At 38.7% G+C, this 24,238-nt stretch overlaps 1 protein-coding gene and 1 non-coding gene across 2 annotated transcripts in view; one reads left to right on the top strand and one right to left on the bottom strand.

Moving 5' to 3' along the window:
• LOC144468664 (uncharacterized) overlaps positions 1–24,238 on the top strand; it is a 138,359-nt gene that overhangs the window by 41,329 nt on the left and 72,792 nt on the right. The window lies entirely within an intron of this gene.
• Positions 5,017–5,088, bottom strand: Trnam-cau (transfer RNA methionine (anticodon CAU)). The gene has a single exon. It is a non-coding gene; the product is annotated as a tRNA-Met (tRNA).

Here is a 24,238-nt window from a genome sequence, read left to right as displayed (position 1 = left end):
TCTCTCTCTCTCTCTCTCTCTCTCTCTCTCTCTCTCTGTCTCTCTCCGCGGGAACCTATCTGCTGCGAGAGGGCCAGGTAAAACCGGTCGCCGGTTCGCCTTCGGTTCTGCACGGTTGGGGGTTGCGGCCGGCGCATAGCTGCCTGACAGGTTCAGGTACGCCGGGGGAGAGACCGAGGCGAGAACGAGACAAAGCCCTGGGAAACATATTTCGCGGCGGCTGATGCATTATCCGTGAGACGTCCGCAACAGATAGCGTCGCGGCGAAAACGTCGATAGTCTTTTTCACGCGAATGAAGTCCCTTCGACACCCCACTTCCGGTTACCGACGTCCTCGTCTGGCGCCGTCGAATGAGAGGCGAAAATGCGGGGACGACGATTAACCCTTTGCAATCGAGCGATTCGAAAATGCCGAAAATTAACGTCGAAGATGCTGTGCTAAAAATTATTTTGAGATTAATTTCGATAATGCCGAAAATTAACGCCGAAATTGCTGTGCTAAAAATTATTTTGAAATTAATTTCGAAAATGCCGAAAATTAACGCCGAAGATGCTGTGCTAAAAATTGTTTTGAAATTAATTTCGAAAATGCCGAAAATTAACGCTAAAGATGCTGTGCTAAAAATTGTTTTGAAAATAATATCGAAAATGCCGAAAATTAACGCCGAAGATGCTGTGCTAAAAATTGTTTTGAAAATAATTTCGAAAATGCCGAAAATTACCTAAAAATTACCTAAAATTACTAAAGACACTGTATTCATAATTACTTTTAAATTAATAATAGACATAGGCATTTATGTAAAGGAAAAATTGTCGTAGTCGATGTCACCTGCATTCTTTTGATATCTTTTTTATTAGTGTCTTTAGGTTAGTATATTTGTATTTTTATCTTGTAATTTCCTTTGGCATTTTAATGGTTTTAATATTCTTGCGGAGTTTCAGTGAGAAAGCTGAATGAATTGTTAAGAGTTTGGAAGGAGGAATTAAGGACAGTTAGGTTCAATTTTAATGTAGGAACGCATAAAAGTGTCTTAATTGTTGAGATAGAATAGCTTCGAGTGCAGGGGGTTAATGTAATTATGAGGGTGAGACAATGGAAATGTCTCGTTGAATAAAAGACGGTGAGCGGTTCTTGTTAAATTTTAGATGGCGAACATTTTCTGTTAAATATTAGATACTGAACAATTTTTGTTCAATTGAAAACGGACGACATTTCCTGTTAAATATTTTATACTAAAAAATGTTTGTTACGTAGAAAATAGAAGATATTTTTTTTAAAATAAGAGATACTGAATACTTCCTGTTAAATATTCAACATAGAACAATTTTTGTTAAATTGAAGGCACTGAACATGTTCTATTAAATAAAAAATACTAAATAATTTCTAAATAAAATTACAGGAATCTTTAACCCAACAACCGAGTAACAGCAACCCTTAAAACTGTAAAAATCGATTCCGAATTTTCCAAATTTTTCCGTAGAAAGCTTTTAGCAACAAAGCAATTCCAAGTTCTCGGATTTGTAAAATAAGAATTTTACCGCCGTTCGGCGGTTCCGCGGCTAATGACAAGCCACTTTCGCTCGGCGACGGGAACACTTCGTAGGAATTCCGTGGCGGCCATCAGTCGCATCGACACCTCGCCGCGCATTCACCGGGGCGTCCCTTTTTCGTTTTCCCCTTCCACCTCCCGTCCTCCATCTGGCCATAGATAGCCGGTGAAGGAGTTCACCGACGATTTTCGCGTGACCATTGAGACCCGTCGGTGCTCTCTTCCACGTCCGCTTCTCCCCGCGGTGCCCAGGTTTTTTTGATGATCCCGACGTAATTTTCCGTCATCCAGAGCGTCGTCGCGTCGGATGACGGTCGCTTCTTCCACTCTTCTCCGGTCCCCTTCCCGCCTCTTCCACCGCTTCTTGGCCGGAGCGGCCGCAAAAGTGACTGTAATAGTTTCCACAGGGAACAATGCCGGGATTTTCGAGAGTTTCGAGGTAAATGCGCGGCGTCCGCGCGACGCGTTTCTCTTCGCGGCTGAAAGAGTCGTCGTCGCCGGGCGATGAACGGTTCCCCGGAAAGATTCTCGCGGGCTCGCTTTTCTTCTTTTCCTCTTGTCCCATTCACGCCGCTCGGCTTCTATCCCTCCCCTTCCCCTTCCCCCTCGTCACGACCCCCGCGTTTTGTTCTACCACGGTCTCTCGTCGATCCGACGCGGTGCGGTTCGACGGAACGCGCGGACGACAGAAGAGCCAATTACTGTGCCCTGGTAGGCGGCTTTGCGAGCTTTCGATGGGAAATTGAACTTTGCCGCTCCATGATTATTTAGCATTAACGAGCATTGAAGCGTCGAAGAGGGATACGATATATCGCGTGCTTTTAGCTATATTTGTTCCTTGATTTTAACACTTTATAATAATATCACTTAATAAGTAATTAATTTAGTTTCGGAGAAATATTTGAAATTTATGGTTTTGTGCAGGGGGTTTAGAGTTATAGTGTAAAGGGTTAAATGACGTTCTTTTAGGATTTGAAATATATTTTTAGTAATGTTAATTTTGCTATGGAAGATGTATGTAATGTTTTTTTTAATATTGGGAGGGTTATTATGGTTAGTGAAAATTAGTTACTGTGGTTTTTTAAGGAAATACTGTGATTTAGTTACTGTGCTTCTTCTTCGACCACTGAGCTTTGTATTTATTAATATCAATATTAAATTTTCATTTATTAATGCAAATTTAATACTTAATACACTTTCATAAATTTTATGCTCTATAAAAAAATCTAACATAGTAATAAATCATTTAAAAGTTCATATTAGAAATCACTGCTTTAACTAAATTTGATCTCTACGTATAATACCATTACACAGGTTTTATCTAATCTTAATAATTAACAAATGCAATTTATTCTCGATCCCTCTATTTTTATTGAATTATAATATGCTTTATTTAAGGCACTAAAGGTACCTTATATGAAGGTAAAAATCGAAAACGATTCTAATAAAATTTCTGTTATTTAAATTACCTAAAACAACCCTTACTATTAAAAACAGAAAGTACATTTACCTTAATACTTTACATAAACTTTAAATTCTATAAAATTAAATTTTAATAACTCCTGCCATTATAATGTCTAGCTCATAATCCCTAGCTCATAATCCCTATCTTATAAATTTTTTCTAGCTGCAACAAAATTATTTATATTCAACATCAATTTATCGTTTACACCACTCGACGTCACTTATTTAATTCTCCCAAATCGAACGCGTCGATTCGACGATATTTTCACGATTCTCCCGACCAGCGAAAGGGGTCGAAGGGGTCGCGGACTCGTCGCGACGGGCAGCCTAACGCGAGTAGGCGGGTCGCATTGATATTTTTCCGGCGGCAGGAAATTTCGCGGGCAGGACCCCGCCGCCCCCCCCCCCCCCCCCCGGGGGGGGGGGGGGGGGGCATCGATGAGAATACTTGGACGAGATTCGGAATCTTTCGGCCTCTCTAATGAAGCCTTAAATGGGTTAACGTCCAGTCTACCTTGCGATCAATAGTCTCTCGGTATGCCTATTTCTGTCTTTCTCCCGTGTTTTGCCGCGGCGCGCGCGCGACCGTATGCATGTGTGCACGTGTGCGTAGGTGTGTGTAGGTGGGATACGCGCGCGTCCGCAGTTTTGGCATTAATGCGCCGCCGGAATTTGTTTCGTGAATTATTCGCCGGGCTTGTTCGAGGCGTCCGCCCCTCCCCCTCTCTCTCTCTCTCTACTCTTCGTGTTTAGAGCGATTATGTTTTATTCTTCGCGCGAGCGACGGGTACCGTTTATTTTGAAAGCGGTGTAAGTCCATTTTCATTCGCGTCGGACGGTATTAACGCGTTTGCCTGGCGCCGTTTCACGGGACACGACCAACGATTTTGTATCGCGCGTATAACGAGCACGTAGACGGGGAATTCGTTGCGTCGACGTCTGTCGCGTTCGTCCGCGAGGAATCATTCGGCAGCCGATGAAAGTGTCACCCCTCGATGATCGTTCGCGAAGTGATTCAGCGATAGGAGAATCTGCGTCGAAGATTAATAGACGAGAATTTTTGAAAATTCGTTCTCGTTATTGTTAACAAAGCGTGGGAGTATAAGTATTGTTGCCGGAGTGTATAGTTTGTGATAATTAATTATTGATAAATTGACAAATAAATTCGTGAATAAATTACAAAAGAGCCTGTAAGATCTGTCGTTTAAGTAAATAACACTGCTAAGTAAGACACAGGAATTAATAATACAATCTATAATATTTTAAAATGTAGTTTATGATATAATCTGTGATATAATTTGTAATTTAATTTATAGTGTAATAAAGTCTATAATATACTCTATCATTTAATTTGTAATATAATATAGTCTATGATATACTCTATAATTTAATTTAGAGAATAGTATAGTCTATAATACACTCTGTAATTTAATTTATAGTATTATATAGTCTATAATATACTCTATAATTTAATTTATAGTATAATATAGTCTATTCCTAATGTAGTCCTACTACCTCTAATATAGTCTATAGCCAAATCCTATAATATAATAGAATATAATCTGCAATATAATCTATAATCTAATCTACAATATTATCTGAAATGCAATATAATATAGTCCATACTATAATCAATAATATAATGTATAACCTAATCCACAATATAACCTAAAATTCAATTTAATATACTCCACACTATACTCCATACTATGATCTAAATTAATAATATAATAGCCACATTAATCTGATCATCATATCCGAAAGAATAGCCGGCAAATAGGAGCTTAACCGCGGAAATAGCAGAAAGAAATTTGATTATGGCTGGAAGGAGAACGGCGTGAGTAAATTAAATTTTTAAGGAAAGTAATAGACGATCTCAGATAATTACTGGCGGCTTAATGAATGCGTATATTAAGCGGTGCTTAAAAATAATAAAATTAAAAAATAGAAGCTTCTTCTCGCGGGGTTATTATACTACTACTCTACAAGAACCTCGCAAGCTTAGCAGAGCGTGGTTTCGATCCACGGACCTCTGGGTTATGGGCCCAGCACGCTTCCACTGCGCCACTCTGCTGTTGTACTACCCCTACCTAAATGTACTTTTTCAAGGGATGGTACTAGACGGTGCACGCGAAACAAGCATACTTAACCCTTGAACGAACCCCTTACATTTCTTGTCATAAGTAACATCGTGGGGTTGCGAGCGGCTCGAAATATAATATACATATTTTATATTTTCGAGATTGTAAATAATATTTTGGTTGTTAAGATTTTATATTTTATAGTTTGAAGGTAAGAAATAACGTTTTGGTTATTAAAATTTTATATTTTATAATTTGGAGATAGGAAATAATATTGAATAATAATAAGAATAATAAATATATGTTTTATAGTTTAAAGATAAGAAATAATATTTTAATTATGAAAATCTTATAATTTATAGTTTGAAAATAATAGATAATATTTTGTCTATTAAATACGACATAAATTATTAAGATAAAGAAAACCACAATGTCTTAGTATTTATTTACACATTAACAAACAATTAATAAAACAATTATAAAGTTACCACCAACCCCATGGGGTTGTTATATGTTTAAATACACCTCTCGTTCACAGCTCCTCGAAATTTGTGAAATTAATCTTTCCAAGTAGCAAATAATAAAATACAAATTAAAAATCCTTTAATCCTAATTTACAATACAACAATTGTTATCGAATTTTGTACTACCATTTTACAGTCTATACTTGAATTCGTTGATTTCAAGTATTCTTTTTTAGTAGAAACGCGATGATTTCGCGACGAACATTCACGGTTCCTTAAATAAACAGATGCGACTAGATTATTGACGAAATGAATATGTGGATTTATTATAGCAGATGTGCCAATAGGGAATCCAGCATGTCGTGTCTGAATCAATACTCGTTGCCGTCGAAATTAACACGTTCGTAGACCTCTGTGACCAATTGTGGATTTTGCTTCAATGTATCCAACGTATATATCCCAATCCTTTGGGCCTTGATTGGGCGCGTGTATAAAGTCTAATGATCGTGTATTATACTATCATGATTGTTTAATTTTAATAACCCCTTTGTACTCGGTGAATTTTCTCCGATCGGCCGCCAACCATGTAGATCATGCTTATTCATGAAGTAACAGCGAACGCTTCGACTAAAATTAATAGGACACGACGATGGTAATAATTATTTTATTTAAATCAAATTTGGTTTAAGATCGAATTGATATTATAATTAAAATATAATTATTGGGGGTGTTGTTACGTTTTTTGTGATAGAACGTTCACAGAAGTATAGTAAATGTCTATATTATACATTTAGAAAAATATTGACGATATAAATTATATAATAACATAAAAAATTTATATAACTAAATATTTTATAATAATGAAATAATGAAAGATAAAGAATATTTATTCACGACAAGGTGTCAATAAAAAATGCAATATAGCATCTGCATGATATATTCAACAAAACATTGAACTCTAAATTATATTAATAATAATATAAATATAAAGACATTTTTTTATGCCTTTGTATCGCCTCTATAAACAATGAAACATAGAATCTGCATTATACATTTACGAAAATATAGTCCTCCAAATTATCTTAACAAAAATAAATTCCTGAGAAATATAAAGGTATTGATTTATGATACATCGCCTCGATAAACAATGCACCTCTCACGCTAAACATTTCGCTTGATTTTTCAACAGAGACGCTGCAACATTCTGTTCCCCAGAATTCACCCTATTCACTGGAATATATGCTAGAGAACGATCGGATTGTATAACGAGCGAGATTCTAGGACCAATTAGCTCATTCTAGCATACGCTCGCGCATTCGAATTCGATCGAGCAGTTGTGTCACTTTTATATAATCGTCGGAACAATCACATTGCCGACAATAGGAAGAATGCGTTGTTACGTCTTTGTATAGTCGCAGAACAAAAAAATAAAACTCGTATACATCGCTCAGGACAAACACATTGCACGCCGTCCGACCGATACACAAAAGTCCATTCGAAAAACCTTATGCAACAGTTTTGCAGTTAAGCATTTTTCAATCATTTTCTCCGCTCATCGATCGTTCATCTATTGCTTTGTAATCGTTACAAATATAATTGCTAGACATAGAACCTTGTTAACTATAAATTAATAAGGAACGTTCAACTTGGATCGATTTTATAATTATAAAATAAAATGTGTTGTTTAAAATAATATGACAAAGCGGTGCGCGATAAAATTATCGTAAAATAAACGAACGCGTTATTTATCTAGGAACAATATTCCAAAAAACGTCCACGCGGAACCGATTACAAAATAAAAGAACGTGCCACTTAAAATAATGTTACAAAGAACCCACGTCCACGAAATTAATTACAAAATCGAAGGACGTGTTGTTCAAAATAATATTACAAATATTTCCGATGCGTGCTTGGTAATATCTTTATATAATATAATATAATTACTATATAATATAATTTATATTGTGGAGTATAATATAATATAATATAGCCGATAATATAGTTGATAATATAAACTATAACCTATAACCATAATATAGACCATACTATAACCTATAATCTAATATAGACCATACTATAATTTATAATCTAATATAGACCATACTAATATAATACAGTCTATAATATAATCTACAATATAATATAATATAAATCATACTATAATCTACCACATAACCTAAATTAACAATATAATAAACCCCGTAAATATCAGAAAGAAATTCGATTACAGCTGCCATTTAAATTAACATATCAAAGCGCGGCGTCCACGAAAATAATTACAAAATCGAAGAGCCTGTCGCCAAACTAACATCTCGAATAACAATTTCCCCTAAGCGATCACCGGTAAACAAATAATTACAAAATAAAATGTCACATTATATAAAACGATATTCCACTCGACGTAGTATCGAAGGGAACGCAGAAAATAATGATAAAACAGCGAAGAACGTGTTGTCGAAAATAATATACCCGATAATATTTCCGAGGCGGCGGCGGCACGCGCGGAAATAATAACGAAGCGAAACGCGGGCAGGTCCCCGCAAATATTCCGCGGGCCGGAATTACCGAAGGCATCGAAATTTCTGAAAACCCCGTGACACGAGACGCTGCCGCCTTCCGGCCGCATAATTATCCGTAATGAACGACCCGAGGCCGAAGGGTGGGGGGTGGAGTTCGAAGGGAGGGGGGTGGAGACTCCGATACCTCCTGGAGGAAACGCGACCCGAATCCGAAGTGGCCGCCGAAGAATGCGCATCCCGATAGGCGGACCGGGGGCTCCGCATTAACGTCCATATGAGAATCCGGCATTAATCATGGCCCGGGCCGATCCCGGGGCCGCGCGCAAACCGGCGAGAGCCAATTTCGAGCATGTCATCAAGACGGCGGAACAAGGCATCCGACGCGCGACAAACCAGGGGTGGGGGGTGGGGATCGATCCCGGCCGACGCCGCCGTCGCCGGTTGTTCCGCCGAATAAATAAGTCAAAGCCGGAAGTCGATACAAAGAGGAAGGCAAACGCGATATGCTCAAAGCGGCGCGTAATATCGTCAGCGCCGTCGTAGTCGACGCCGAAACTTCTGTCGTCGCGGCGCCTGTCGCCGCTTTAATGCAGCCGTCAATCCTCTCGGTCTCTCTACGCCGAAAAGGCGCGACGCGACGGACGACTTCCAGCCGAATTTTCCACCCCGTGATCGATCGATCCGCATCGATCCCTTCAGACCCCTCTATCCGCAGTCTCATTCGCTACGTGGCTGGTTTTTATTAACATCTCGAAACAATTTAATTAACTTAGCACGATGTTTAAACGGTTATTCTGTTTTGAAGGAGAGAATGTATTAGGTTGGTGAAATTTTGGAATTTTAACCCTTTGCGTTCAAAGCGATTTTAGCTCTTTTAAAATAATTTTTCTGTCTTATAACATTTTCATTTTAAGCGACGATCTTTTTGTAGCTATACAAATTATTTTAAACGGTGAAAGAACAATATCAGAGGTGCCTGAGGGTCACCGTTCGAGTGCAAAGGGTTAAGTGGATATATAACATTGCATATCTTTTTCCAGAAGCTGTTTATTTAATTAAGATAGTCTCCATTTGCTTCAATATACTTTTCCCAATGAGATTTTAACCCTTTGAGACCGTTTTAATTGTAAACCAAAAATCATTTCTCTAGCTCATACTATTTCTCTTTTACGCGACATAATATATTGTCTGCTTATAAAATTAATTCTCGCGACTCGTATCGACAGTTTCGTTATTAACAATTTTCTGAATTTGAACTTTGTTGTTATAAAAATTATTTTTAAATGTGACATAAATAATTTTCGAGTCACCACTTATTAAAGTGCCCAATCCGCAAGTCGAAAACTTCCTACCCCGATAACTTCGATTTTTAAGGTTATGATTTCGGTGCGCCGATGGAAATCGGGTTTTCGGACGCGGCGCTCCCGAACGCATTACCATATCGAGCTATATTTTAATACGGCTGCGTGTCCGCGTAACTGCCGGACATTTAAAAATTATACTTGCAAACAACGGCAACGTAATTAACGCCACGCACCATTATCCGTTGGACGGCGGCGAGGCGGACGCGATCTCGCATGCCGGCGCCGCCGCCACGGAATTTGTACGACGCTTTCGCGGCGGGACGCGCGGCGCGTGGACGCTTGACGAGATCCGAATCGCTAATTTGTGGATGATGGATCGAATCATGGGATCGGAGAGAATTGTTAAGGGGATAGATATTTTCTTGGACGTCGATGATCCGTGGAGATTTTGTTGCTTTGTTGAAACTTATATGTTCGAGATTGGATTTATTTAAAATAATTGTGATTTATTTTGTAGAATATTTATAATGTGAATTATTTGTTTTAAGAGTCGCTTATAGTCTATTTGAGATATTTAACTCTTTAAATTGAGTTATTTAGTTCCTTAAATTGAAATATTTAACCCTTCAAATTGAGATATTTAACCTCTTAAATTGAGATATTTAACCCCTTAAATTGCAATATTTAACTTCTCAAATTGAGATATTTATTCAAGTGTGTTAAATTGAAATTAGATCACTTATATTATGTTTAAACATTGAAGTAAAGTTTGTCGAATAATAAATATAATTAATATAGGTCCTATAGGAATTTATTAGTTGTTCAGTCTCTTAATTTTTTCAATTGTAAATACTTTATCTCTTCTACGCATAAATATCCACCATAATAATAATAATTGTCTCGTTAAGACCATTAACCAATTACGATGCTCCGCGATCTCAGCGTTTTTTTTTTCGCTAGGAAACTAAGCAGCCGCGGAATACATTATCCGCGTAATTGATTCGACAAGGAGGGAGGCCCGCTCGTTGGATCGTTAAATAAAATGACATACAATTACGTCAATGAATTTTTCGACGAGCCGCCACCGGTAAGAAGAACACCGGCCCCTCCGCTCCTCGTTACAGTATGTATATCGTAAACGCAATATCCGTTCCGCGATTATGCAAAACCCCGTCCAGGGCTCCGATAATTCAGTGGCATTAAATATTGATATTAAGTATTTATTAATCGAACGCCAGGAGAAAATCTGGGAATCGGTCATTTGTTCGTTCACGGGCCGCGCGCCGTCGTCGTCGTCGTCGGCGGCGATGCCGGGGGGAGGGTTATGGAAATAACGTTGAAATATGTTTACATAAATAATTAATATTTCGATGGTATTTAATAACATCGTAATTGGCTGCGGGAGTTAAAGATTCAACGAATAACAATTGTTCCCGTCCGCGGATCCCGTTATTCAATTAGAGCGGCGCGCTGTCCATGATACCTGTGTATCATCGATGAAATTAATACGCGCACGGGGTTAGCATAATCCAAGGAATATTAATTCACCCGCCGGATAAACTATTTCGATGCCTCCGATAAAATGACAGCCGTCGGGTGGGTCCCCGATCCGTTGTTTATTTAACAATATCCCTCGGCGGGAACACGAGGAGCTGCATTTTCGCACGAAAATTTCTACTTTGTCAATTATTTATTAACAACGCAATTAACTGCGATCTTTTAATTCTTTATCTACCCTATACTGTTGTAAGATTATTCTAGAATGTACAATATTTTTCTCCGATCATTTTTATTTATTATTAATAGTATAGAATCAATTCAAGACGATGCGAAAGCATTTAAAAGGATTTTAGTTATTCGGAAAAGAAATAAATCTCTGCTATGTTCCCGCTTCTAGCAGCGACTGTACACAATTTTTGTTCGACTATAGTAACGAACATTGTCCGGTAATTGATAGAGTCCTCGAGCACTCCGCGGCGATGGGCGATCCGCGAACGACGCCGTTCCTTCAATTTCGCCCGGCGACATTTAATTACGCGAATATCATTATTAATATTCATGCGAGTAATTAGCAACTCAAAGGCCGGCGGCCCGCTAGAAATTAACGCCTCGTTAATTCGTCTATATTCCGTCGTTGCGAACGATCGTAAACAGGGACAACAAGTTTTCGGCAACAGGCTAGCGTGCTGTGCCGGGCGCATCGATTCCCCTCCCCCCTAACCCCCTCCCCCTCCTCTCGCCTGCATGAGTAACGGAACGAAGACTACTTCCGGCGGAATTGACAGGCCCCGCGCAGCAATCGTTCCGCGGCGCGGCTAATATTTCATTGATGAACAACGATACTCGTTGATCGGCGACCGCGATACGTGATTCGATAACTTCCTCCCGTTGGCTGTCGATCGGTCGCAGCGGTGCGCTCGTCGACGCGCCGCCCTTAGGATTCAATTCGATACGGCCAGGGCGCGAAAACGGATCGCTTTTACGCGTTTCCAGCATTCGACGGTTAACCCTTTGCAATCGAACGACGACTCCGAGGCACCGCTAAAATTATTCTATCACGTTCGAAAATAATTTTGATAACAGTAAGGTTTAGATTTGAAAAATTGTTGGGGACAAAGGGTTAACAAACTTTGCAAAGATTTATTTTTTTATAAAACGTACGATATCGTATGATGGTAACATTTATAATTTTGCTGTGCAGCGGAAAAATTTTTAACTGTACTGTAATATTCAAATGTACTTTCAATAACTATACTATTTTTGCTTCTGTAAGCGATTTAGTAATTAATTAGGTGTAAAATATTTTTGTTGAACTTTGTGTGAACTATTTAACACATTGATGCTAATAAATTGCAATGAGATTGTGTATAAATAAATTAAAATCGTTCTCTTTCTGTGGCTTGTTTTCACGCCGTTTCGAAAATAATCGCGGTGATGAATTTATTATTTTTCTCCTCGTTGCACTAGTCTGTTGTTAATAATAAATGTCTGGAAAATGTATTTATAAAAGCAAATTGATTTCTATGGATTTTTGCAGTAACAGGGATTGCGCGTCGAGCTTCTTAAATTTATTATTGCAGGGGTTGTAGAGATAGCTTCGGAGGCTTCTATTCTATTTTTCGTATTCTGCCGCGTGTTTTCTGTTATTTTTGAAAATACGGCGGCGTTGTTACTTTCGTGAATTTTGCGTTCATGCGCAACAAGTGAAAACGGGGCGGCTAACGAGGGAGATTCGGCTCCTCTATCCGCGGGCTCTAATGAAATTCCATGTCCGATCCTTTTAATAGAATCCATCGACGAGATCCCGTTTTGATGCGCACCCTCTATCACCCTCTCCTTCCCTCTTTTTCTCTCTTTATCGTTCACTCTCTCTCTCTTTCTCTATGGTTCTCTCTATATACCGGGCGCAAAAGCGAACAGTTTTCCGGATTACCATCAGCCCCGTCTTCGCGTTCGTTTCAGATTAACGCGCCGCCCGATAATCGTCGCGCTTTTCTTCCCGCCGCGATTTCCTCGTTAGCGACGATTACGTCGACCCGGCCGGGGATTTGCGAATTATTATAAACATATTCCGGCGACGCTGAACGCGACCCCCCGTCGTTTGTAAAATAACCGACGAGAAGCACGGGAAGCGTGCGAATTTTGTGAAATGTTTTCTCGCGATGATGATTTCTCGAATCAATGGAAAACATGGTTAATGATTCTGCGATATATGGATTAAATAATTTTCTATAGATGAAGGAGTCATGAACATTTGTCTATTATATTGCAATTATATTATGTTACAATATAGTAATACATACATTGTGATATATTATAACATAATTGTACATATGTAATTTATAATGTTAATACTCAATATATATATATATATAATTTATATATATTAGTATTCATAAATTATATACGTATAATTATTCTATTAATATTAATAAGTTATATATATATGTAATTTATCTATTAATATAATTAAAGTTATAATATCATTATTACTTTAACTATATTAACTGTATTATAGTATTAACTAATATCTAATTAATATTAACAATTACTAATATATAGTCTCTAAATATAATTCACATATTATATCAAAAACATCGTCGTTTCCCAATCATAAAAGAGACATTCCTATCAATTTTGAACAAAAATTCCCTAAACAATGCACAAACGCTAAAAATAAATTTCTCTGCATTGTACATAAAACTAAATCACAAATTTTAAATTAATATACACATCGACATACCTTCACAGTTATTCCACAGGTTATGTCAATTGTTGCACAATTTTTGCATAGTTCAGAGTTCGATTCTTTCAATATCCACCGTTTGTGCAATTTACAAGAACAGTTTTGTCGTCGTCGTCGTCGAACAATACGCCGTAAGGGCAGCGCTAAATTTATCGGGATATTAACTCTACAGATGTCACTAATCAATGTTGTTTAACACATAGTGGGGGGTCCCCGAGTTATGCGGCGGTTTGCGGTGTACCGAACGTTATCGAGCAACGCATTCAGATACGAATAGCACAGAAGGAACACGCGCGCGTAATCGCCAACATTATCGTAGCATTCAGCAATGCACAATGCCGCTTCATCATCGGTAATGAAGTGTTTTCTATGACGCGTCTCTCTGCTCCACTCTGATTTCGACCGCGGGGGGGTTTATAAACTCTTTTTCTACGATTCGATTCGCGAGACTAATCTCCGTTGCATTAACGGAGACTGAATCGAAAACTGATATCGTATCACTGAACACAGATTACTATAGTTAGTTAATTTTGGAGAGATGTGCTGTTTTTAAATAATTTATAAATTGGTGTAGAAATAGTTGGTTGCAATTGTTATTTGAATATTTTGCTGCGTTTAATAATTATTCGAGTTTGGTTCTACAAATTAAATAGTTTTATATAAAAATTGAGGGTGTAGAAAGCAACTTTGTTTTTTATTAACAAGAATTGATAAATAGAATTTTTATGGATCTGTTAGTGTTCACTATTTAGTATAAAAGAGACTGTATTTGGCGATTATTATTTTTGAGACAATGCAGTTAAGGTAGAGACAATTTTTGAGGTTATAATATATTGTATAACAAAACTTAAATATATAAAAATTAGTTTACGATTCAGAGAAATTGATAACTAGCGTTTCACCTCTTAAATAATTAACGTCCTGTAAATAATCAAAAATAATAATAAACTAGAAACTCGTCAATTATTATCTAGCTAAAATCACGCATAAACAGAACTGTAATAAATCTTTTATTTCTCACTACTGAGCTTAAATAATAATATTCCACAATTGTTAAAAAGAAGCAATCACACCAGATGCAATTGTTAAAAATTATTAAAAGATCAAATTGCTATTTAATTCTATGATTAAAAACTATATATTAAACAAAACACGGATTCTTAAAACCGAATTAGATAATTTATTATATCAATGAACAAAGAGCAATTAGTTCGCGTTATATTACTCAGGCGATTGTTCGCGGCATCCCTCTGATCCCCGTTACCAGCCAGACGTCACAATTTTTCGTTTGCGAACGCAGGACGTAGGGGAAGGTTAACGGGAGCCTGTCACGTTTTCGCGGGAACACGCGTGTAAACGGAAATGAAAAAAATCCTAGTTCGAAGTGGTCGGTTATCGGAGGGGGGGGACCTGTTCGGTGGAACGATAGAACGAGAGGCGAGGGGTAGGGGCGCGGGCTCTTGCTTCATCATCCGCCGGCTCGTTATTTATTCCGAAAAGAATGCAATACCGTCTGCGAGATATCAGCCGCGATAAAAGTTGTGGCTGCAAAACGATCCCCGTGACTCCCTTATCCGACGTCGTATGTAAATGGCCGACATGTTTTCTGCTGGATATACACGTGAGCGCCGGCCACACAAACGGCCGCCCGGGCAAAAGGAAAGTCGTGTTATCTCATGTAAATCTTCACGGTGCCACGATAAGCGTGAATTTCACCGCTTGCTTATTAATATTTATGTTCGGCGTTAAGGGGTTGCGCGAGAAGGGCCAACCGTCCCGCGTACAACATCGTTCAAAAGTCTGCCGGCCCGTTGTTTCCAGCGACATTTAACGGGGGATACTAACCCCAGATATTCGGGGGATCGGCTGACATTGATTTCCATTTCTTAACCCATTATCTCAACAATGGAGTTAACTATAGTTTATGCAATACAAACGTAGGATATTTTTATTAATTTTCGTGGCTATGTTTAACCCTTTGTAGTCGTGTCTATTCTCGGATAGTCGAATTAGTTATCTATCTTTTGGTATTTCTAAGTGAAATTGTGTAATATTGTTGTAAACGTTAATATCAAGGTTATGTAATATTATTATGAATATTAATATCATGGTTATATTTGTAATATTACTAAAGTCAATACTATGTAATATTACATAACACTGTTATATATTACTTTATTATATTATATTATTTATCTCTACATAAACTTAAAATATTGCATTACATATATTTAAATATCAAAAAGAGATAAATAAATTTTACTTTTCCTACTTAATCTTGCATATTCTGTAACATATATTATAACACCTGCAAACTTAACTCAAAGAGTTAATAATTATATTACTATAAATAATACTATTATAATAATAATAATAATACTATAAATACTACAACTACAATAATAATTATAATAATTACAATGAATCTTGTGTACTTCGTATTACAAAAATAATCGACGCATAACATGACATCAACGTGTAGACGTCATACGACCGTCAAAGGGTTAATTTAAGTTGCAGGAACGATTCTAAGGGCACTAAAAATGAAACAGGATTCTTGCGTTACGTGCTGAGATCATGATCTAAGTACGGGGAATAATTTACATTTTCCACGACGCAGAAACGAAAGTACGTCACTTAAGAACGAGTATTAATCTACGATTCGTTAAAATATGCAGGTTAATTTTCATTCCGGATGTGGAATTACATTGTAAGGGAGGTTCACCGCCGAGGGCGGGCATTAAGGCCGATGAATTTATGAAACTGTCTAGAGAAAGATTCGAATTTTATGCATCCGGCAATATTAATGCGAAAGTGTATCATTTAGGAAACAGATTAAGGAATTCGATGATTCATTTCTTATGGGGGGTTATGTTCTGGAAACAATTTTTTTAACTTTTTAATATAATTATTTGCATTGATACAATCACTTTATAATCATTTAACTATGACTATAATTGGTAAAATACTAAGAAATAAATTCTCAGCGTAGAACATAACCTCGACGACCAACTTCCATAATTTTTTATCACAATTATTTGCATCGATATAATAACTCGTATTCTGTCATTATTTCACGGAATAAATATTTATAAATATTTATAATCGCTTGACAATGACTGTAAAATGCCAAGAAGTGGTTCCTCCGCGCAATCGTCTTAATTATAATCGGAGCAGTTATAAACAATAATGGCGGTACGTGGATCTCGCGTCTGACGTGAGTACTGTTGCCAACAAACCTGGTTACCACCTCGATTCGTGCTCGGAGGAAAGTGGACCAATTAAGCGAATTTTGTCCCGGGGGAAGGAAACTAAGTTCCAAAATACCATTAGGTATATTAATGTGCTTCCCTACTTTAGGTCATTCCAGGTCAGGAGGCGAACTCCTCGCGCTGCTTCCATTCTTTTATCGCAAACGGAATGCCAAGGAACAAGCACTGTATCGACCATCGTGCTTGCTGGCAGATCTATCTCGCACGGTAATCGCTAAATCGCTAATAAATAATATATTCTCGTGGAACAGTTATAAAAAAATTATAAAACATCGTTGGAACAATTATAAAAATTTTAATCATTTTATTCGATTTATTCTGCAACAATTGAAAATCGCTCTATCATTCGTTTAAATTGATTTATAAAAATAACTTGAAAATATTTAACAAGTCTTGTGGTCTTTAATATTACTTTATATTAATATCTTACGTTTCTATATTAATTCATAATAAGTAATATGTTTTTTTAAATATTATTCGCTTTTCTCTTCCGTGTCAGCATTTCTATCCAAATACGTTCTCCATCACTAAATTATTTTATAAATTCTTTTCCTGCACCCCCTGCACAGAAATAAATTTTTATATCCTCGCACATTGTTCGAAACACCATCCCATAGACTTTGTAAAAACGATTTCGTATTCATTAACGTGGAAATAATTCTAATGCAAAAGTGAAGCTTCGGATGCTACGAATAAAATTCGGTCTCCGCTTTAGACGAGAACTCCGATCGTTTTATTACATCGCGCGAAAATAATCAGCGAGATAAATAAAATTATACCGGAAAAGCAAATACTAAACGTTTAAAAACGGAAGAAAAATATTGCTGCGCCGTGGCAATAAACGTTGTGCTCAATTAAAAAATAAAACGATCGGTATAAATTTTTTTAATTTCTTTCTATAAATTTCTTTAATTTCTTTCTATAAATTTTTGTTAATATCTATTTGTACATTTCGGTTAATTTCTTTCTGTAAATTCCTGTTAATTTATTTCTGTAAAATTCTTTTAATTTCGTTCTTTCAATATAATTCTTTACTTTAAATACCTCGCGATTCCGCTGTCCGCGCAGCCATCGTAATTTTTGGAGGTTAGGCGACCGCCCCGTCGTACCCGGAGTTATCGGAGAGATTCGGTAATTGTCGGAGGGTGGGGTTCGGTTGGTTCCGGCCGTCATTAATCGGCCGGGGGTTAATTTCAAGTGTACCAGCCCGGCTATCGTAGATAGAATCAAGATTGTTCGTTCGCCGTGTGTTCGATAACGTTCGTCTGGCATCGGGGGTTCTCTCTCCGCCCCCTCTGTGGTCCCGGTACACAGGCCGCACGAGCACAAACAACGTCTCCCCGTCCGCCTCGACGGCGGAACGCCGGTGAGTATATTTGCAGATCAGTCGAGCGAGTTCTACCAACATTTCAGCATCGTTAGCATTCAATTACGCGATTATTGAGGGCCTTGGGCCGTTCGTACATCCTTACCGCCCTCTCTCTCTCTATCTCTCTCTCTCCCTCTCTCTCTGATCGATACACGTCACTTTTCGCGGGGCTCCGCGGCCGGGGGGGAGATCGAAATAATAGGGATCCGATGCCGGGATAACTTTTCCCTCGCGAGGGACCGAAGGGCGACGGAAGAACGCCACTGTGTCTACACATTGTATCAGTGATTTCCAATATTTCGAGCAGCCAGTCTGGCTTCGAGACTGCTTTCGTCGCCTTCGCGATGATACTTTGTTTATGTTATCGTTGTTATGCACAGCGCAGTCGTTAAATAATACACTATTTAGTAGTAATAAAAAATTGCAGTAATAGAAAAATTACTGCGAACAGTAAAAGGATGACTAAAATGAGTAAAAATGATTAAAAAATAATAGAAGAATAACTACAAACAGTGGAAGTAATTTTATTTGAAAATACATAGCATAAACTACATAAAAAAATTTAGTAGTCACAGAAACAATTAATCTTGTTGCTACAGTAATTATCTGTTGAGACAACGATTCAATTATTCGATTTAATATGTAAGTAATTAAATTGCGACCCTGCTATTGTAAAAATAAATGTTCGAATAAAAGATACATCTTATTCGAAATACTGGAATAAATATTCAATATACTAAAATAAATGCGTCTATTTTGGTAAAATAAATGCGTCTATTGCGCTAAAATAAATGCATTTACTCTGCTAAAATGCAAAAATAAAGCATCCGGAATCGATCATCGACGGATAGACGTCGCGCAGAGCGCGGCTAAGTCGGTCACCGCGGAGATTACACCCCGCACAAGCCAAAGGTTAAGATTTGCATGGGACCACCGCTCGAGGCTCCGGTACTTGGACACTGGATGACTGTCAAAGTGACTGTGTAACCGAAGAATCCGCGCCGGCATTCGACATAACGTTCCTCCTCGGATAGAGAATTAAATATGACGGGAAGGGAATCACGATAAGTGGATATACAATGGGATAATAGGTATAGAATACGTATATACGGGGGTCGCGTTACAGGAGGCTAAAATGAGCCGGAGCATAATCCAATTTTGTTGAACAGAGCGCTGCGCACCCCCCTTTCTCTTCCTCTTCCTCTCTCTCTCTTTCTCTTTCATTCTCTCTCTCTCTCTCTTTCTCTTTCATTCTCTCTCTGTGCTGCGGCCGACTTTATGAGCCGAAAAGATGGACGAACAGGATTACCAAATTATTCCACGCCGCTTCATTAGCAGATAACCTTCCATTTTTCGGCTTAATTGCCGCGCTCGAATCACACTGTCCCAGAACGCGCCGCGTTCCTTGTCGTCGGCGACCCGTTAAATCGCGAACCCAAATTTGCCAGGCTGACGCACGGCCGGCCAGAGTAGATGAGACCGTCTCTTCTTCGTTGTTTTAACGTTTCTACATCGATGATAAAAAGAGGAACATTTTATTACGCCAATTAAAAGATACAATGCTCGAACATACCATAACGTGGGCCATTTTTTGGACCGAAATTTAGCTAACTTTGACCGACGATAACTCCGCGTGAAATTATGATAAATTAATAATATATTTTTTAAATTAAAGCTTGAAGCTTCCTCTTTAAAACAGTATTTTTAGATTTTAATTTTGATACACCCTCGTCTCTGTAACTTTTTATATACAAAGCCATGTTTGCCATATCGAAAAAGGGTAAACTTCAAAATATCGTCGACTTTGATAAAATGCTCTGACTTTGCAAAATTTTTTTCGAAGATCCCGTTTACGATAGAATAAAGCTTGAAGCTTCCTCTTTAAAATAGCATTTTTAGATTTCAATTTTGATACACCCTCGTCTCTGTAACTTTTTATATACGACGCCGTGTTTGCCATATCGAAAGAAAGTCAAGTTCAAAATATCGTCGACTTTGATAAAATGCTCTGACTTTGCAAAATTTTTTTCCAAGATCCCGTTTGCGGTGAAATAATGTTCAAAGCTTCCCTTTTAATGTAAGACAAACTGTGACCGGCTACGATTTTTTCTCGCGACGTTACAGCAGTTGGAAACGAGGCTTGCCACGGTGACGAACGATCCCGTTTCCAGACGATTTTTCACCGTTCAAGAAATCGGTCCGCGCGGTTAGTTTCCCGGCGATCCGCGGGAATTAAATGTCCACGGGGGAAGCGGCGGGCTCCGTTGTCTCCGCGGCGCGATCGCCCGTTCGTTTTACGTGCAAATGCATGCAAGGCGATCCGCGGAGATTGACCGAAGAAGAAGCCTGGGGGGGGGGGGGGGGAGACTTATCGCCCGGTGATATATCCCGGCGTTGCTGGCTGCTTAATTGGAGATCGCGCGATACGAAGGCAATTTGCTGCGATAAAAGTGCCACTCCGAGGTGTTGCGGCCCCCCCTCCCTCCCCGGCGCAATTAGGAGACTGGGGACGTGAAGGGGAGGACAGCGGGGATGTAAAATGACTTGGAGGGGAAGGCAGCGCTTTGCTGAAAAGTCGTTCGTGATTTTGGAGACTTTGTTTTTTGAAAATATGCTACTTGAAAAATTAGTACGAATAATAAAGAACACTACAAATAATAGAAAAATTGCTACGAATAATGAAGAATTCAAATAGTAGAAAAATTATTGCGAATAATAGAAATCACTACAAATAATAGAAAAATTATTACAAACACTAGAAAAATTGCTACGAATAATAAAGAATTCAAATAGTAGAAAAATTATTGCGAATAATAGAAATCACTATAAATAATAGAAAAATTATTACAAATAGTAGAACAATTCCTGCAGATAATAGAAAAATTATTACAAACGCTAGAAAAATTCCTACAACCAGTAACAATCGCCAATAAAATTGAAAATAAATATAAATCGAACCAAAGCAAAGACGCCATAATTGGCTACGCCACCGTAACCGGCACCGCAACCCTAGCTCGTAACGAAAACAATAATCTGCTGACCTGTTCCCTTAATCGCCGTGGCAGTCGAAGGTTCGCTGGAAAAACTGGAGGGAACTGCGGATCAATGCGCTTTAACGCGTTAATATGCCCCGGCGTTGGGGTTAAGTTCAACAGAACGCGCAGCGAGGGGTACTTACATGGGAAGCCAGCTCGAATGAGGGGAAGAAGAGAGAAGAAGAGAGAGAAAAAGATGGCGAGCTAGAGAAAAGGGGTAAGAGAGAACAAGAAAGAGTATAAGAGGGAGAAATGGAGAGAAAGAAAGAGAGAGAGAGGTGGTGAGTTAGAAAAAAAGGCGACAGAGAGAGCAAGAGAGAGAGAGAGAGAGAGAGAGAGTACAAAAGGGAGAAGAAGAGAGAAAGAAAGAGAAAGGAGGAGAGAGTTCTAGAGGGAAAAAATGAGAGCAAGAGAGAGAGAGAGATGGCCAGTTAGTAAAAAGGCGAAAGAGAGAAGAAGACAGAGTTCTAGTGGGAGAAAAAAAGAGAAAGAAAGAGAGAGCAAGAGAGAGGGTCAAAGAAGAAGAAAAAGAGTGGCAAAAGGAGAAAGAAAAGGCGGGTTAGAGAAAATGGCAAAAGAGAGAACAAGATAGAGTGCAAAAGAGAAAGATACCGAATAAGAGAACAGGCGAAAGAGAGAACAAGATAGAGAGATAGAGCGAGAGGGGGGGAGGAGGGGTGTGCGGAAATCAGAATGCGTGAATCGTCGGAGTCTGTTTTCTGGCTGAGTTCAGCGTGAACGTGATTTTCGAGCACTCAAGCGAAGTGGAGAATGGTGTCCACAGCACGTGCCTCTAGGCTAATCCAGCCATCGTCATTCCCGGCTGACTCCATTTCGCTCTACGTACCTCTGCATGGGGCCCTGGATATAGGGATGAGGCGAGGCAGAACGAAAAAGGACAGTCATCGGTCTGTTCGGTGGTTTAACCGGGAGACAGATCCGAGGAGGTCAACCTTTTTTCCGGTCATTCTGATGCAATCCCCTTTCGCAGTATCATCCCTTGCCCGCCCTGTGTTCGTAAAACTTCGAGCGGGCCACCACCACCATCCACCCATCCCCGGCACCTTTTTAGAGGACCGTTTCCCGGCTCGATCGCGGGCCATCGAACCGTTGTCCTTGAGGAATTTTAACCCCACTACGCTTTGCCTTATTCATTCGATTCGAGAGAGAGAGAGAGAGAGAGACCGTTCGCGGCCGTGATCTTACGGAGAAGTTTTCCCGAGAAGAATCGAAAAGGCGTTCTACCATATCACGATATATTATATTGTGGTATTTTAGTGTAATAATACCGTGGTGATTTATTTTAGTTATTTGGATTGGTTAATTTGGTTTAGTTTAAATAGTTTAGCTGGGCGTAGTGGTGTAATATTATTGTTAATGATTTTGTAGTAATTTGATTTGTAATTTGAATTTGGCAATCTAATCTTTATTATATTTATTTTTCTTTTTACTGGTGGCTATTTATTTTCTATTTGCAATTTTATCATTTTTACTATTTTTCTGTTCATTTATTTTATTTATTTTACACGTTTACTGTGTAGATTATACTATATATTATATACATATACTGTACTATTTCTTACTTTTCCTTGTTCGTCTTGTATTCTTTCATTGTTAGACAGATTTTTATGCAAAATAAAAATTGTCTAGCTCCATTGCAACAAACTGAAGTAAAATAATAGTTTATTTTCTATCTTAGTATATTTAAACAAAACATATGTAGAATATAAAACAGTAAAAATATTACAAGACGCTGAGATGCTGATACATTACTGTCAATCTATCGTTATTTTAATATAACATTACCATAACCTAATATAACATTATTTTAATATAACATTAACATAATCAAATATAACATTAACATAATCTAATATAACATTATTTTAATGTAACCTCAATATAAAATAAAGCAACACAGTACAACATTCCTTTCAATCTCTCTCTGAATACATTTAACCGATTAAAAATAACAGCATCATTTTAAAGTCTCCTAACCACCCATTTCCCTTAATAAATATTATAACAAAATATCTTCGATCCTCAAGTCACGTTCGCATCGACAGCCCACCGTGCAATAATCTTGGTCGAAAGGAGAACGCGGGTCGTTTCGCGCTAAGACGTCGGCTCCGCGCCGAGGCGTAATAATACGTCGTTGAAACGCGTAATTATCGTATAATCCGAAGAGAGGGAGAGAGAGAGAGAGAGAGAGAGGGAGGTTGTTCGACGGAACGACTGCTCGCTAACGAACTGCTTATTGAAAACTTTGTTTCCGCGATAATCGAGAGGCAATCCATATTTAATGCGGCGTAACACAACGGCGCGCGGCGCGCGGCCACCGGCCTGCGCCTCATTTAAGATTCTATTATCGCGTGTAAAATATCCACCGCTTTGAAATGCTTTAAACTTTTATTCCCGCCGAGTGTAATTCCCTTCCTTGGGAGGGAGGCGGCGGTCCCCCCGCTCCCTGTCCTCGCCCACCCAGGAAAACTCGTCTCATTATCTTGATATTACTACGAAACGTCACAAAGGAGCGCGGTTTCGCGAGCAGCGGACGGCCGCGGCCAAGGCGAAACGTAACGGGAACTTCCGTGGAAAAAAAAGGGGTAGATTAAAAAGGAATGTAATTCAGTAACGAGAGGCCGCCGCGGAAGCTGGGATCTTTGTCGGGCGCCGTTCGAAAATACTTCAGTTTTCCGGACACGTTTGGATTATCTTCGCGAAACCGGCTCTTCCGCGTCGGCTACGCCTCGCTAAATATCGCCATTGGTAACCGGCGCGGGAACCTCTCCCGCCTCGTGGAAATTGTTAAGCCCGTACCCGTGCCCATTCGAACCGTATCGCCGGGGTAACAATGGAATTCGAGGATTTTCCTTGCGACGCCAATGGACCCGCGACCGCGTAAAATTGCGGCGTTAAGCACGCGAGTTTAAT

Source organism: Augochlora pura, chromosome 4 (genome assembly GCF_028453695.1).
Source record: "Augochlora pura isolate Apur16 chromosome 4, APUR_v2.2.1, whole genome shotgun sequence".
Taxonomy (NCBI): domain Eukaryota; kingdom Metazoa; phylum Arthropoda; class Insecta; order Hymenoptera; family Halictidae; genus Augochlora; species Augochlora pura.
This window is presented reverse-complemented; position numbering and strand designations above follow the sequence as displayed.